Source organism: Oncorhynchus gorbuscha, linkage group LG03 (assembly GCF_021184085.1).
Source record: "Oncorhynchus gorbuscha isolate QuinsamMale2020 ecotype Even-year linkage group LG03, OgorEven_v1.0, whole genome shotgun sequence".
In the NCBI taxonomy this organism is placed as follows: domain Eukaryota; kingdom Metazoa; phylum Chordata; class Actinopteri; order Salmoniformes; family Salmonidae; genus Oncorhynchus; species Oncorhynchus gorbuscha.
This window is the reverse complement of record NC_060175.1, coordinates 104,135,855-104,149,567: the sequence shown is the minus strand read 5'-3', so window position 1 is coordinate 104,149,567 and position 13,713 is coordinate 104,135,855.

The following is a 13,713-nucleotide window of genomic DNA, read 5'->3' as shown; positions in this document are numbered from 1 at the left end:
TGTGAGAGAGGGGGTGGAGGAGGTGGAGGAGGTGTGAGAGAAGGGGTGAGGGTGTGGTCATTGGTCATTTTCTGTTATAATCTCTACCCGGCACAGCCAGAAGAGGACTGGCCACCCCACATAGCCCGGTTCCTCTCTAGGTTTCTTCCTAGGTTTTGGCCTTTCTAGGGAGTTTTTCCTAGCCACCGTGCTTTTACACCTGCATTGTTTGCTGTTTGGGGTTTTAGGCTGGGTTTCTGTGGAGCACTTTGAGATATCAGCTGATGTGAGAGAAGGGCTATATAAATACATTTGATTTGATTTGATTTGATTTGGAGGGGTGTGAGAGAGTGGGTGAGGGTGTGGAGGGGGTGTGAGAGAGGGGTGGAGGAGGTGGAGGAGGTGGAGGAGGTGTGAGAGAAGGGGTGAGGGTGTGGAGAGAGTGGGTGAGGGTGTTGAGGAGGTGTGAGAGAGGGGAGGAGGTGGGGGGTTGAAGAGGTGAGGGTGAGAGAGGGGTGAGGGTGTGGAGGAAGTGTGAGAGAGGGGGAGGGGTGAAGGTGTGAGAGGGGGTGTGAGAGTAGATGATAGTGGTTATTATGAGTCTGGAGAAAGAAAAAGAGAGAGGAGAGAGAGAGGGAGGGAGAGAGAGAGAGAGCGAGAGAGAGAGAGAGAGAGAGAGAGAGAGAGAGAGGGAATAGTAGTTATTATGGGGCTGGAGAGAGAGAGAGTTAGTGACGAGGCAAGTGGAGACTGCAGGGGAGGAGGACACTTTATCGAAAGGCAGGGGAGACCGGGGGTAGTGCTGAGCGATTAGTGTTTTTAGAGGTTGGTTTCGGTTATATATATATATATATATAATTATTTTTTTTATATAAAAAGCATAGTGAAATAATGATGTCACAAAGATTTCAGAAATTCCAAAGCCCAAACATTCAATTGCCAAAACATTTAAAATATTCCATATTCTCTGTCAGGTCTACATTGGGTAGACATGAATAGAACAATTGTAAATGACTAAATCATGACTGTAAGTCGCTTTGGATAAAAGCGTCTGCTAAATGGCATATATTATTATTATTATTATTATTATTAAATAATACAATATTCCAGTTATATTTTCTTTGTTTGACGAAATAATTTGAATAGTTCTTCAAAGTAGAGAATGAATTTAACCAGGCAAGTCTTATTTACGATGACCCCCAGCCAAACACAGACAACGCTGCACTGCCCACGGTGCACAATCACAGCCAGATGTGCTACAGCCTGGATTCAAACCAGGGACTGTAGTGACACATCTCGCATCGAGATGCCGTGCCTTAGATCCCTGCACCACTCGGCCAAGGCTGTCTCTATTCTTGTTCTTGACCTCTCTCATGCGGACTATGTGTATGTAACCTAACATAGCAGGCATATTTTTATTTATTTTGACTCTATTTAACGGGTCAAGTCAAATTATGATTTACAATGACGGCCTAGGAACAGTGGGTTAACTACCTTGTTCAAGAGCAGAACAACAGATTTTTACCTTGTCAGCTCGGGGGATTTGATCTTGCAACTTTTCAGTTACAAGTTCAATGCTCTAACCACTAAGCCACCTGCCACCTCTACACTCTAACCACTAGGCTACCTGCCACCTCTACACTCTAACCACTAGGCTACCTGCCTCTAACCACTAGGCTACCTGCCTCTAACCACTAGGCTACCTGCCTCTAACCACTAGGCTACCTGCCTCTAACAATTAGGCTACCTGCCTCTAACCACTAGGCTACCTGCCTCTAACCACTAGGCTACCTGCCTCTAACCACTAGGCTACCTGCCTCTAACCACTAGGCTACCTGCCTCTAACCACTAGGCTACCTGCCTCTAACCATTAGGCTACCTGCCTCTAACCACTAGGCTACCTTCCTCTAACCACTAGGCTACCTGCCTCTAACCATTAGGCTACCTGCCTCTAACCACTAGGCTACCTTCCTCTAACCACTAGGCTACCTGCCTCTAACCATTAGGCTACCTGCCTCTAACCACTAGGCTACCTGCCTCTAACCATTAGGCTACCTGCCTCTAACCACTAGGCTAGAAGGCAGACGACAAGCTTAGTTCCAAAAGAAGCCAATAGAAACGCGTTGGGATTTATTTTAGTTGAATATTTGCTTAACCCATTACAGTCTAAGCTAGATGGAATTGTTTTAAGAAGGTCATACCAAGGATAATTTTGCAACAAAAAAAAGATATTTGTCCTTACTGCTATTAGCCCAAATGCACTGAGTAATAATAGTTTGAAGGCCAAGACGCAACCTAACACATTTTGTGAGAAAAACATCGCTCTAGCTCTCTCACTGTTCACCGCAGATGTCCCATAGTCTAACAAACATCGCTCTAGCTCTGTCACAGTTCACCGCAGATGTCCCATAGTCTAACAAACATCGCTCTAGCTCTGTCACAGTTCACCGCAGATGTCCCATAGTCTAACAAACATCGCTCTAGCTCTGTCACAGTTCACCGCAGATGTCCCATAGTCTAACAAACATCGCTCTAGCTCTGTCACAGTTCACCGCAGATGTCCCATAGTCTAACAAACATCGCTCTAGCTCTCTCACCGTTCACCGAAGATGTCCCATAGTCTAACAAACATCGCTCTAGCTCTGTCACAGTTCACCGCAGATGTCCCATAGTCTAACAAACATCGCTCTAGCTCTGTCACAGTTCACCGCAGATGTCCCATAGTCTAACAAACATCGCTCTCGCTCTGTCACCGTTCACCGCAGATGCGGAAGTGCGACATTGGCGGACGCGATGGATTGAGACAAAGAAATATATTTCTAGCTTAAACTGACAGATTTCTTACAGTTTAAAAAAATATATATACTAATTAAATCTCTGCAGTGGCGTCAACATCAACTCTAGGGGGTTAATGAAAAGTTCAACTCCCTTCATCCCAGCGTCCCACATATTTCTTGAAATTTCTCTGGTGAATGATTCGATTTCTCTCTTGAGAAATGGTGCAATCAAAATGGAATTCAAGTAATTAAACCAACTTTGGGCAATTAGTTGTTTATTTACCACATATTCTTGTTCGCAAAACACTACCGAGGGGGGGGGGGGTGCAGGGAGACTGGGGATGATTGGGGGAGTGTGGGAGAGACAACAGTGTTTATTGAGGGACTATTGAGAGTCGGGAGACCGAGGGAGAGCGTAGGTGACACAGCCTGCAGTTATTGTAGAGAGGCATGAGAGACTGCAGATGAGGACAGAGTGTAGTAGAGGAGACCAGGACAGAGTGGAGACCAGGACAGAGTGTAGTAGAGGAGACCAGGACAGAGTGGAGACCAGGACAGAGTGTAGTAGAGGAGACCAGGACAGAGTGGAGACCAGGACAGAGTGGAGACCAGGACAGAGTGGAGACCAGGACAGAATAGAGAACAGGACAAAGTGGAGACCAGGACAGAGTGGAGACCAGGACAGAGTGGAGACCAGGACTGAATAGAGAACAGGACAGATTGTAGTAGAGGACAACATTCCATGGGGAATCTCTCTCTCTTTCGCTCTGTACTCGTGTACTATAGCAGAGAGAAGGAAATTATATGATGTGACAATGAGAGAGATTGAATGGGATGTTGGATTAAATCTAGATAAAGCAGTAATGGGAACTCAGAGAGCAGGCTGATGTCAACTAGAGAGAGAGAGGGAGAGAGGAGACAATTTGAGAGGGAGAGAGAGAGAGAGAGATGAAGAAAGAGAGCTAAGAGGGAGAGAGAAGAAGGGGTGAAGAAGAGGGAGAGAGAGGAGAGAGAGAGAGAGAGAGAGGAGAGAGAGAGGGGAGAGAGGAGAGAGAGAGAGAGAGAGGGGAGAGAGGGAGAGAGAGAGAGAGAGAGAGAGAGAGAGAGAGAGAGAGAGAGAGAGAGAGAGAGAGAGAGGAGAGAGAGAGGAGAGAGAGAGTAGAGAGAGGAGAGAGATGAGAGAGAGATGAGAGAGAGAGGAGAGAGAGATGAGAGAGAGAGAGAGAGAGGAGAGAGAGGAGATAGGAGATAGGAGAGAGATGAGAGAGGAGAGAGAGAGGAGAGAGGAGAGAGAGAGAGAGGAGAGAGGGGAGAGGAGAGGGGAGAGAGAGAGAAAGAGAGGAGAGAGAGGAGAGAGGAGAGAGAGAGGAGAGAGAGAGAAGAGAGAGAGGAGAGAGAGAGAGAGGAGAGAGGAGAGAGAGGAGAGAGGAGAGAGGAGAGAGGAGAGAGGAGAGAGGAGAGCCAGATGGAGACTAAAGTATTTCTATGAACGCAGCTGGGGAGAAGTGCAGGGTAAAACGTTGATATGCTTGACAATGCCCTCAGTCAGTTTGGCCAAGACTATATGAATCAGCTCTACTGTTCCTCAACACACTGCAGTATCCAAATACACTTGGTGAATGTCAAACCTCTGTATTCTACACTGCAGTATCCAAATGCACTTGGATAGAGGGGGTGGAGGAGGTGGAGGAGGTCAGGGAGCAGGGAGTCAGGGAGCAGAGAGTCAGGGAGCAGGGAGTCAGGGAGCAGAGAGTCAGGGAGCAGAGAGTCAGGGAGCAGGGAATCAGGGAGCAGGGAGTCAGGGAGTAGAGAGGCAAGGAGTAGAGAGGCAAGGAGCAGAGAGTCAGGGAGCAGGGAGTCAGGGAGCAGAGAGTCATGAAGTCATGAAGTACGTAAGCAGGGAGTCAGGGAGCAGAGAGTCAGGGAGCAGAGAGTCAGGGAGCAGAGAGTAAGGGAGAAGGGAGTCAGGGAGTAGAGAGGCAAGGAGTAGAGAGGCAAGGAGCAGAGAGTCAGGGAGCAGGGAGTCAGGGAGCAGAGAGTCAGGGAGCAGGGAGGCAGGGAGCAGAGAGTCAGGGAGTCAGGGAGCAGAGAGTCAGGGAGCAGGGAGTCAGGGAGCAGAGAGTCAGGGAGCAGAGAGTCAGGGAGCAGAGAGTCATGGAGCAGGGAGTCAGGGAGTCAGGGAGCAGAGAGTCAGGGAGCAGAGAGTCCGGGAGCAGGGAGTCAGGGAGCAGGGAGTCAGGGAGCAGAGAGTTAGGGAGCAGAGAGTCAGGGAGCAGAGAGTCAGGGAGCAGAGAGTCAGGGAGCAGGGAGTCAGGGAGCAGAGAGTCAGGGAGCAGAGAGTCAGGAAGTCAGGGAACAGAGAGTCAGGGAGCAGATAGTCAGGGAGCAGGGAGTCAGGGAGCAGAGAGTCAGGGAGTCAGGGAGCAGAGAGTCAGGGAGCAGAGAGTCAGGGAACAGAGAGTCAGGAAGTAGAGAGGCAAGGAGTCAGGGAGCAGGGAGTCAGGGAGCAGAGAGTCAGGGAGCAGGGAGTCAGGGAGCAGAGAGTCAGGGAGCAGAGAGTCAGGGAGCAGAGAGTCAGGGAGCAGAGAGTCAGGGAGCAGAGAGTCAGGGAGCAGGGAGTCAGGGAGCAGAGAGTCAGGGAGCAGAGAGTCACGGAGAAGAGAGTCAGGAAGTAGAGAGGCAAGGAGTAGAGAGGCAAGGAGTCAGGAAGCAGGGAGTCAGGGAGCAGAGAGTCAGGGAGCAGGGAGTCAGGGAGTCAGGGAGTCAGGGAGTCAGGGAGCAGAGAGTCAGGGAGCAGAGAGTCAGGGAGCAGAGAGTCAGGGAGTCAGAGAGTCAGGGAGCAGAGAGTCAGGGAGCAGAGAGGCAAGGAGTAGAGAGGCAAGGAGTCAGGAAGCAGGGAGTCGGGGAGCAGAGAGTCAGGGAGCAGGGAGTCAAGAAGTCAGGGAGCAGGGAGTCAGGGAGCAGAGAGTCAGGGAACAGAGAGTCAGGAAGTAGAGAGGCAAGGAGTCAGGGAGCAGAGAGTCAGGGAGCAGAGAGTCAGGAAGTAGAGAGGCAAGAAGTAGAGAGGCAAGGAGTCAGGAAGCAGGGAGTCAGGGAGCAGAGAGTCAGGGAGCAGAGAGTCAGGGAGCAGAGAGTCAGGGAGCAGGGAGTCAGGGAGTCAGGGAGCAGAGAGTCAGGGAGCAGAGAGTCAGGGAGCAGAGAGTCAGGGAGCAGAGAGTCAGGAAGTCAGGGAGCAGGGAGTCAGGGAGCAGAGAGTCAGGGAACAGAGAGTCAGGAAGTAGAGAGGCAAGGAGTCAGGGAGCAGAGAGTCAGGGAGCAGAGAGTCAGGGAGCAGAGAGTCAGGGAGCAGAGAGTCAGGGAGCAGAGAGTCAGGGAGCAGAGATTCAGGGAGCAGAGATTCAGGGAGCAGGGAGGCAAGGAGTCAGGGAGCAGAGAGTCAGGGAGCAGAGAGTCAGGAAGTAGAGAGGCAAGAAGTAGAGAGGCAAGGAGTCAGGAAGCAGGGAGTCAGGGAGCAGAGAGTCAGGGAGCAGAGAGTCAGGGAGCAGAGAGTCAGGGAGCAGGGAGTCAGGGAGTCAGGGAGCAGAGAGTCAGGGAGCAGAGAGTCAGGGAGCAGAGAGTCAGGGAGCAGAGAGTCAGGAAGTCAGGGAGCAGGGAGTCAGGGAGCAGAGAGTCAGGGAACAGAGAGTCAGGAAGTAGAGAGGCAAGGAGTCAGGGAGCAGAGAGTCAGGGAGCAGAGAGTCAGGGAGCAGAGAGTCAGGGAGCAGAGAGTCAGGGAGCAGAGAGTCAGGGAGCAGAGATTCAGGGAGCAGAGATTCAGGGAGCAGGGAGTCAGGGAGCAGGGAGTCAGGGAGCAGGGAGTCAGGGAGTCAGGGAGCAGGGAGCAGGGAGCAGAGAGTCAGGAAGATGGTGCAGAAGGAAAGTTTAATAACAATGACGAAAGGAACAAAACATGGGCTGTGTACTGAATATGAAAACAAATCAATACTGCCTGAAGACTGAGGCTACAGAAGGCTAAAAAAAAAGGTGAGGGAATCAAGGTAGTAATATGTCTGAACTTCATATATAATACAATACAATAACACATAATGATATGGAGCAGGTAATTAGTTGCCCGGAGACGTGGAGCGATGAAGAGGTGGAGCGATGAAGAGGGGGAGCGGGAGTGATTCACAGTGTCAGTGTTTATGTAAACTTTATTATTATCAACATTATCCAGACAACCTCCCCATCTCCACTACCTTTCAAAACACGTGTCTATGTGAATACCTACAAACTACTGTGTTGTGCTGTGTTTTCTCAATGAAAACGAGTGAGGGACTACAGGAAGAGTCCTGGGAGACCCGAGAAAAGGATCATTCAATATGTAATTGTGTTTAAACTTCACCACAACCATTCATTTCCATACTGACTGTTTGTGTGAGGCATTGAGGAGTTTACCACATCAATCCCCGGCTTCATTAATACTCTCTATAAAAACTACGTCGTCCCCACAGTGACCGTACAAACATTTCCCAACCAGAAGTCATAGATTACAGGCAACATCCGCACCCAAGCTAAAGGCTAGAGCTGCCGCTTTTCAAGGAGTGGGACACTAACCCAGACACTTATAAGAAATCCCGCTATGCCCTAAGACGAACCATCAAACAGGCAAAGCGTCAATACAGGACTAAGATTGAATTCTACTACACCGGCTCTGACGCTCGTTGGATGTGACAGGGCTTGCAAAGTATCACATATTACACAAGGAAATCCAGCCATGACCAGTGACACAAGCCTACCAGATGAGTTAACTTTTTAAGACTGCAGGGGCAGTATTGAGTAGCTCGGATGAAAAGGTGCCCATTGTAAACGGCCAGCTCCTCAGTCTCAGTTGCTAATATATGCATATTATTATTAGTATTGGATAGAAAACACTCTAAAGGTTCCAAAACTGTCTAAATATTGTCTGTGAGTATAACAGAACTGATATTGCAGTCGAAACCCTGAGGAAAATCAAAACAGGAAGTGGCTTCTATTTTGAAAACTCCATGTTCCATAGCCTCCCTTTGCTGGATTTAAAGGGATATGAACCAGATCCCTTTTCCAATCGCTTCCTCAAGGTGTCAACAGTCTTCAGACATAGTTTCAGGCTTTTATTTTGAAGAATGAGCCAGAACGATAACATCGCGTCAAATGGTCACATGAGTTTTGCTCGTGCAACAGAGTTTGGGCAGCCATTGCCTTTCCCTCTCCTACTGTGAAAGACATTTGCGGTTGATATATTATCGATTATATATTTTAAAAACAGCCTGAGGATTGATTATAAAAAACGTTTGACATGTTTCTGTGGACATTATGGAAACTATTTGGAATTTTTGTCTGCGTTGTCGTGACCGGTCTTTCCTGTTGATTTCTGAACATAATGCGACAAACAAACGGAGGTATTTTGGATATAAAAATAATCTCCATTGTACTCCACACTGCCCTTTCCCACTTGAACAAAAGGAACACCTATGTGAGAATGCTGTTCATTGACTACAGCTCAGCATTCAACACCATAGTTCCATCAAAACTCATCACTGAACTAAGGTCTCTGGGACTGAACACCTCTCTCTGCAACTTGATCCTGGACTTCTTGACGGGCCGCCCCCAGGTGGTGAGGGTAGGCAACAACACATCCTACACACTGACCCTCAACACTGGAGCCCCTCTGGGGTGCGTACTTAGTCCCCTCCTGTATTCTCTGTCCATGACTGCATTGTCGTGCACGACTCCAACACCATCATTTAGTTTGCTGGCCCCCCAATGGTGGAACAAACTCCCTCACGACGCCAGGACAGCGGAGTCAATCACCACCTTCCGGAGACACCTGAAACCCCACCTCTTTAAGGAATACCTAGGATAGGATAAGTAATCCTTCTCACCCCCCCCCCTTTAAGATTTAGATGCACTATTGTAAAGTGACTGTTCTACTGGATGTCATAAGGTGAATGCACCAATTTGTAAGTCGCTCTGGATAAGAGCGTCTGCTAAATGACTTAAATGTAATGTAAACAACGGTGGTTGGCCTGATCACCGACGACGATGAGACAGGCTATAGGGAGGAGGTCAGAGACCTGGCAGTGTGGTGCCAGGACAACAACCTCTAACTCAACGTGATCAAGACAAAGGAGCTGATTGTGGACTACAGGAAATGGAGGGCCGAGCACGACCCCATTCACATTGACAGGGCTGTAGTGAAGCAGGTCGAGAGCTCTGTTCACTAAGGATCTATCACTGCCCAAACACACCAACACAGTCGTGAAGAGGGCACGACAGCACCTTTACCCGCTCAGGAGGGTGAAAAGATTTGGCATGGCCCTCAGATCCTCAAAAAAGTTCTACAGCTGCACCACCGAGAGCATCTTGACTAACTGCATCAACTTGGTATGGCAACCACTTTGCATCCGACCGAAAGGCGCTACAGAGGGTAGTGCCGATGGCCCAGTACATTGCTGGGACAGAGCTCCCTGCCATACAGGACTTGTATAACAGGCGGTACCTCAACACAAGGTGGAAGACCCCCAAAAAATGTAAATGTTATTTTATACTCCCTGTATATAGTTGTGTTATATTTTATACTCCCTGTATATAGTTGTGTTATTTTATACTCCCTGTATATAGTTGTGTTATTTGTACTCATTATGCAGGTAGCCTAGTGGTTAGAGTGTTGGACTAGTAACTGAAACTTTGCAAGTTCAAATCCCTGTGCTGACAAGGTACAATTCTGTCATTCTGAACAGGCAGTTAACCCACTAGGCTGTCATTGACAATACGGATTTGCCTAGTAAAATAAAGGTAAACAAATATTAATTATTCACCGTGTATTTATTCCTTCTGTCACTTCCTCTTTTTGATCATATCTTTATCTTACCTTGAACCCTGCATTGTTGGAAATGGGCCCCGCAGCATTTCACCGTTAAACAAAGCTTGTGACAGATACAATTTGATTTGATTTTATAGTATCTTTGATACCACAGGAGGTTGTTGGCACCTTAATTGTGGATGACTGGGCTTGTGGTAATGACTGGCACCTTAATTGGGGATGACTGGGCTCGTGGTAATGACTGGCACCTTAATTGTGGATGACTGGGCTTGTGGTAATGACTGGCACCTTAAATGGGGATGACTGGGCTCGTGGTAATGGCTGGAGCGGAATACGTGGAATGTCATCAAACACATGGTTTCCATTGGCTCCGTTCCGGCCATTATTATGAGCCCATCCTCCAATCAGCAGCCTCATGTGTTTAATACAGAGCTGGAGGAGGAGACTCCCAGGCTGTGATGCTGCAAGTTTCCACTGCCACCTACTGGGGCAATGTGGCAACTGCACACAGTCATCTATTTTCCCTCATATCATTGTGTGAGTTCTCTAATGCTATCTCCATTTTAAAGTAGTCTATTTTCTTCTTAACGATTGGCTGATCCCTCCTGATGACTTAATCAAGGTCACCTGGAAGGGAGCAGCCAATGAAGATGGATATCTCTTTTAGCCAATAGAGGCCTCTATCGTTCTCTATGTGCAAAGTTTTTCTAGTTAGGTAGCTAATGTCATCTTTATTTTAATTTTTACTATACTGTGTTCGAAAGATTAACCAGCTGTCTCTGTGACTGGTTCTGGAGCTAGATTTCATGGAGAAAACTTATCCACAGATGCAACTTCTGGCCTGTCTTTGACTACTGGCCTGTCTTTGACTTCTGGCCTGTCTTTGACTACTGGCCTGTCTTTGACTTCTGGCCTGTCTTTGACTACTGGCCTGTCTTTGACTACTGGCTTGTCTTTGACTTCTGGCCTGTCTTTGACTACTGGCCTGTCTTTGACTACTGGCCTGTCTTTGACTTCTGGCCTGTCTTTGACTTCTGGCCTGTCTTTGACTACTGGCCTGTCTTTGACTTCTGGCCTGTCTTTGACTTCTGGCCTGTCTTTGACTACTGGCCTGTCTTTGACTTCTGGCCTGTCTTTGACTACTGGCCTGTCTTTGACTACTGGCCTGTCTTTGACTTCTGGCCTGTCTTTGACTTCTGGCCTGTCTTTGACTACTGGCCTGTCTTTAACTACTGGCCTGTCTTTGACTACTGGCCTGTCTTTGACTTCTGGCCTGTCTTTGACTACTGGCCTGTCTTTGACTTCTGGCCTGTCTTTGACTACTGGCCTGTCTTTGACTACTGGCCTGTCTTTGACTTCTGGCCTGTCTTTGACTACTGGCCTGTCTTTGACTACTGGCCTGTCTTTGACTACTGGCCTGTCTTTGACTTCTGGCCTGTCTTTAACTACTGGCCTGTCTTTGACTACTGGCCTGTCTTTGACTTCTGGCCTGTCTTTAACTACTGGCCTGTCTTTGACTACTGGCCTGTCTTTGACTTCTGGCCTGTCTTTGACTACTGGCCTGTCTTTGACTTCTGGCCTGTCTTTGACTACTGGCCTGTCTTTGACTACTGGCCTGTCTTTGACTTCTGGCCTGTCTTTGACTACTGGCCTGTCTTTGACTACTGGCCTGTCTTTGACTACTGGCCTGTCTTTGACTTCTGGCCTGTCTTTAACTACTGGCCTGTCTTTGACTACTGGCCTGTCTTTGACTACTGGCCTGTCTTTGACTACTGGCCTGTCTTTGACTACTGGCCTGTCTTTGACTTCTGGCCTGTCTTTGACTTCGACATCTGGCCTGTCTTTGACATCTCCAAAATATGTGGGAATTTTCCATAAATTGCAACCTCAAATCTGGATAACTATGGATAACTATTGGCATATGACTGATATTTGTTTTTGTACGTTGTAATGGACACGGTGCAGCCTCTGGTAGGTCGGCTGTCGGAACACTTCAGCTACGTTATAGCAGTCGGCCTGGTGCTCATGGTTCTCACAGGGGAAGTGAAAACGATAGGCTGCAATGGCTTTTGCTCACGATCACGCTGCAAATGACACCTAACAATAAGTTCCTTGACATTTTCATTATGCGGATAGACACACGTGGTTTAGTAGCTAATGTTACAAATAATAATAATATTAATAATAATAATAATAATAATATAAATCAATGGAGCATGTTGTGAAGCAAAATAGATTTGCACAAAGTGGGGCAGTTCGGATTTGTAACTTCAAGCCCAAATATATCATACTTCTACTAAAACGATGACTTATTTACTTAAATTGTTGAGCAACACCGCAGGTAAGCTTTGGCCTGTGGTCTTTCAGCTGAAAAAAGAAGTGGATTTCTACTGGTGTGGGTGTTCATGATTTTGTTATTCACCCAATGTTCGCGGATCTGATGGACCCACAACATTACAATTTACGTAAAAATACTTAATACTTAGATGTTGGTTTCTATCAATTACAAGCAATATAGACAGCATACATGGTTAATATTAGCCATTTACCTCTGCTTCAATAAAAGCTCTGTTATTTTTGGGGGATAAAAGGTGATTTGTTTGTAAACAAAGATCTATTATAATCAAGACACGGGTGGAATAAATCATGTTTATCTTGACCAAATATAAATGAAATAAGGTTTTCATCACTATTGATGTGTATTGCTTTGAACTGAACAAATTGGAAGGAACATTTTACATACAGTATTTCATGTAAATGATAAATGAGCCCCATTGAACACAAATTAAGGCCCGTCTACACACACCACACGAGGGAAAGAGTTTTACTGTGTTTGTGTCACGATCTTCTTGGTAGGCAAACTCAGACCAACGTGCAGCGTATTAATGAAGTGTAACCACCAACAAAAACAATAAAGAAACGAACGACCATGATGTACAATTGAAGTGCTCTCAAGCAACAACAAAAAGATCCCACAACCACAGTGGGAAAAATATGATCCCCCAATCAGAGACAACGCTTGACAGCTGCCTCTGATTGGGAACCATACCAGACCAACATAGAAATAAAAAAAACTAGAGTACCCACCCTAGTCACACCCTGTCCTAATCAAAATAGAGAATAAAAAGGCTCTCTAAGGTGCGGGAGTGACAGTGTGTTGCAAATGTATTTCCTGCACTTGATTCATGTGTACTGTGTCTTCCTGTTGTTCTTGGGTCCACACACATCACAGCTCTTCTTCTTGTTGCTACCGGCTGCAATCTAGAATGATGAAAACACTTAGTTCAGACATTTTACATCTCCCTCACTTACATATATAGTTACAGCAGGCAATGGTTTGAGAGTCAGACACACACAACAACATCGCGCACACTTACTTGGAGGTGTTGGCGCTGTGTGTCGTAGCGGATGGGGCACCAGCATCCTCTTCCTGAATCCTGAAGGGGCAGTGACCCGTAAATGGCATAAGCTGCTCATCAACAGTGCCGTTGGGACCAGGGTTTTAAAACAGGGGAAGGAGATCCAGCAACCTATCAGGTCAGTGCAGAGAGACAAGCTAGCTGCAATCATGTCAGTGCAGAGAGACAAGCTAGCTGCAATCATGTCAGTGCAGAGAGACAAGCTAGCTGCAATCATGTCAGTGCAGAGAGACAAGCTAGCTGCTATCAGGTCAGTGCAGAGAGACAAGCTAGCTGCTATCAGGTCAGTGCAGAGAGACAAGCTAGCTGCTATCAGATCAGTGCAGAGAGACAAGCTAGTTGCAATCAGGTCAGTGCAGAGAGACAAGCTAGCTGCTATCAGGTCAGTGCAGAGAAACAAGCTAGCTGCTATCAGGTCAGTGCAGAGAGACAAGCTAGCTGCTATCAGGTCAGTGCAGAGAGACAAGCTAGCTGCAATCATGTCAGTGCAGAGACAAGCTTGTCTCTCTGCACCAACTGTACCAGGGGCATCATTTCTCTCTCTGCAGAGCAGCTCTCAGATCACTGCACCTGTACATTGCCCATCTGTAAACAGCCCATCCAACTACCTTATCCCCATACAGTATTTATTTATTTATTTATCTTGCTCCTTTGCCCCCAGTATCTCTACTTGCACATTCATCTTCTGCACATC